Here is a 3,911-nt window from a genome sequence, read left to right as displayed (position 1 = left end):
AGTCTTCTTCATGAAAACTAAGATGGGGGAGATGATAAAAAAATGCACTGGACAGAATCAACAGTAGATTAGATAGAAGAGATTACACTTTTGTAATTAATTAATATGCTTCACACATCTACTGAAAAATAATTTAAAAATAGCTATATAGAATATAAACTTAGAGTTAAATAGAAAAGAATAGGGAAGAGAAATAACATTTTTTGTAGTTGTATACTGTCCTAGGTACCTTGCACACATTATCTCATTTTATTCTTACAATATAATAATTCTTATAACAAAAACAACCTCATTTGATTCTCACAATAATATTATCCATGTTTTTAAAATGAGAAAACTGAAGTTCAGAGAACTTCAGAGACTTTTCCAATATTATACTGCTTGAGATGATAAAAGCCAACATTTGAGTATTCTGGCTTTTTAAAACCAGAATTATTTTGGTTTGTTTCTCTGCTCTCCTGAACTATTTCCTGGAAAAAAAAAATATTCCATTTCCCACTATTCTATCCACATTCCTATCAACAGGAAAGAGGATGATAGGCAGGGAGGCACACATCTAGTTCAGGGCAAGACTGTGAAATTTGTTCACCTAAATACTGCTTATTTTCTATCGGACAAAAATCTAGTCATATGCCCACATCTATTCAAATGGGATGCCAGGAAATGTATTCTTTAACTGGGTACCAAATCAGTAATTGGCTGTTCTTACAGGCCCCGCCACAGCTTGCTCTAAATGCTGCAGTAGAGCTATTCAATTCAGTAAGCTGATCCCCAGAGTTCATTGATCCCCACAGTAAGAAACAAACTAATAACAACACAAACAAAAGAAGAAGGAAGGGGAAGAGGGGGAGGAAAGAGCAGAAAGGAGGAGGAGCAGGAAGAGAAGATGGCAAGAAGAGAAAGAAGTAGTTGTTTTTCCCCATAGTCAATGACAAAAACTCATTTGTAAAATTCAAAAATACTTAACACATGGTTGTCCTTAGCCAATAGATCTGTGGCATTGTACAGAGAAGAGCCAAAGAAAATACCTCCTTTTGGAGCAAGCAAAAACAGAAATAGTGCCTGAAGGAAGTAAGTAACCACTATTGTCATGGCCACTTACAAATCAGATACATTGTGGCTTGTAGTCTACACTTTGTTAAATGTCACGAAAAAAGTCATTGCAAAGATTAGTTTACTTTGGTAATGTTAAACTTTTAAATATTTCATCTCCAGAAGATGAAATTTAAAACAGTGGTATCATACAAAAAGATAATTCCTGAAGTATTTGAACCAATTCATTAAATAACCAGGAAATAAAATCACCATAAAGGTAGACCCTAAGTAAATATTATATTTTGAAATAATCCTTTTTAAAAAGTATCACTTGAATAATCATTTTCCAAGTTAGAATGTAATACATTTCAATGAGAAAAAATTAGACAAATGTTTGAGAACCTCTATTAGATTTCTTGACCGGGTAAATATCACATACAATTTGTATAATTATTTAAAGATGGCCAAAAGGGACAAAATAATGTTGAGGTGTAATGTGATTCGATTAATAGTTCTTTTTTTAAGTACAAAAGTGAGACATATTAGACAAAGGAAAAACGACTGGAGGCAACCAAAACCAGGACTCAGAAGATAACATCATTTTTCTTCTGGTTTCTATTCTGTCTGAACAGAGCTTTGAGTTTCAATCTTCCCCAATACTATATCTCATCCTTTACCACTATCTTTCTCTCTTAAAGCTATTGAGGAGTCAGGGGGATGATAAGGACTGGAAGATGGCTGAAAGAAATGATTAATAGGATTCTAAAATCTTATATAGTTAAAAAGAAGTTACTATAGGGGTGCCCTCTATATTCTAAAGTATGTGAACTTAGCTATACCCCAGAAAATTTATCCCATGTTCTCAAAAATCTTTGTTTCATTTTTCCATTAGTTATAATTTCAGATAATTTCTTCCTTTTGTTCATATGGTGTTTTCCATTTTATCTTCAATTCTATGCCATATAAATAAAATAACTGCAATTTTGTCTCTATCTATCTATCCATCTATCAATCATCTATATTTAGTTGAAAATGTATAAGGAATCCTCTTGCAGTTCATAAGCATGATGATTGGGTTTTCACACTCCTGTGTGAAATGTACCTTCCTCAAACCTTTTTATAACATCAGCACATTACCGAACATGAAAAAAAAATGTATACAGAAGCAACTTATACCATAAAGAATAAGTAGCTTAGAAAGATATTTTTCTCAGGTTCAGCTAAGACATAATGTGTCTTTCTGGCTAACAAAACACTATGATTTCAAGTATTTTTCATTTTTCATTTATTGTTCCCAAAATATAAATGGATATGGCTCAAATATAAATCAAAAGCATAAGATTAGATTCATGGGCTTACAATAAGGTCCTTAATCCTGCTTCCAAAATTCCCATTAAAATTGTCTACAAACTATGAAAATGTGAGAGGAAAATGTTCATGCCAGAAAAGATAGCTAAAGAAAAGTATCACCCATATACCAGAAAACTGGTGGAATTTTTGCTAGATTCAATGTCAAAGACACCATTTTGAATCAAATCAAATAAAAAAGATAAATCACTACAACACTCATTAGCAACATTTTACACAATCCCACTTCCTCCACTTTCTTTCAAGTACATAGTATTTTTAGTCAGTATTAAGAGTAAAACCCTAAGTAGGCTCCTTCAAATGATACCCATTAAGTCAGAAAGGCTTTACCTGCATAGCACTCATTAAACATTATTTGGATCTCTATCACCATCAAGAAACAAGAAAATTATAAAAACAGTCATTACCAAAATTAATTCCCTCCCACAATGTTCCTGGGTGGCTGAATCATCAAATGGTACCCTGCTAGGAGTCTCTCTTTCATCTGAGGTCACCTAATCATAAACATTTCTTTGTGAAAATTTTGAATGGAGATCCATACTTATTATCAACAAAAGCCAACTCAAGTATTTTATTAATTTCAAATCAATATTGGCAAATATATGCAGTTAATTAAACTGTATGAATTTGATGATGCACCAACATAAAACAGTTTTTTTTTCCTCCTTACAGCACTCTTCTCTATTTGATATGGTTTGGTTCTGTGTCCCTACCAAATCTCATGTTGAATTGGGATCCCCAGTGTTGGTGGTGGAGCCTGGTAGGAGGTGATTGTATCATGAGGGTGGTGTTCATGAATGGCTTAGCACCATCCCCTCAGTGCTGTTCTCATGATAGTGAGTTAGTGAGTTATTGTGAGATCTGGTTGTTAAAAAGTGTTTAGTGTGCACCTCCCACCTCTCTTTCTTGCTCCGTGCTCTGGCCATGTAAAATGTGCTTGCTTCTCCTTCGCCTTCTGCCATGATTGTTAAGTTCTCTGAGGCCTTCCCAGAAAGAGAAGCCACTATGCTTCCTATACAGCCTGCAGAACTGTGGGCCAGTTGAAACTCTTTTCTCTATAATTACCCGGTCTCAGGTATTTCTTTACAGCAGTGCAACGATGGACTAATACACGATTCAAAAGTTATTCCTAGAGTAAATGCAGAGATTAAACAATCACCAAACATCCAGTTGTTGAAAATATGACAGCCTTTCTTTGGGGCATCCTGTTTTCCATGATTTATTCACATGGGACCCCATTTTGCTTGGCCTGTAATGGTAGGAAGTCCCCTTCCTCTCCTATTTTCCTCCTACCAAGAACTCCTAATTTTAACCTTTTATTTTCTTCCCTGGGCCTTTATGTTTATAGACAAAAATCTGTGTTGTGTTGGGTTACGGTTGGGGATAGCATAACTTGTTCAACCAATTCTTAAGTCCTGAGAAAGGAGTTTAGCTCCAAATGTCTTTTTACCACTTATATAATATATGTGGACTTTTTTCCTTGGCTTCAGCCTCTAATTCCCACTTCT

General features: G+C 34.4%; 1 non-coding gene across 1 annotated transcript; it reads left to right on the top strand.

Moving 5' to 3' along the window:
- Positions 1-2,078: 2,078 nt before the first annotated feature.
- Positions 2,079-2,183, top strand: LOC112204312 (small nucleolar RNA U13). Its single transcript, XR_002937881.1, has one exon. It is a non-coding gene; the product is annotated as a small nucleolar RNA U13 (small nucleolar RNA).
- Positions 2,184-3,911: the final 1,728 nt, after the last annotated feature.

Source organism: Pan troglodytes, chromosome 7 (assembly GCF_028858775.2).
Source record: "Pan troglodytes isolate AG18354 chromosome 7, NHGRI_mPanTro3-v2.0_pri, whole genome shotgun sequence".
Taxonomy (NCBI): Eukaryota; Metazoa; Chordata; class Mammalia; order Primates; family Hominidae; genus Pan; species Pan troglodytes.
Note: the sequence above shows the minus strand (reverse complement) of the source record. Positions and strands in the feature narration are given on the sequence as shown.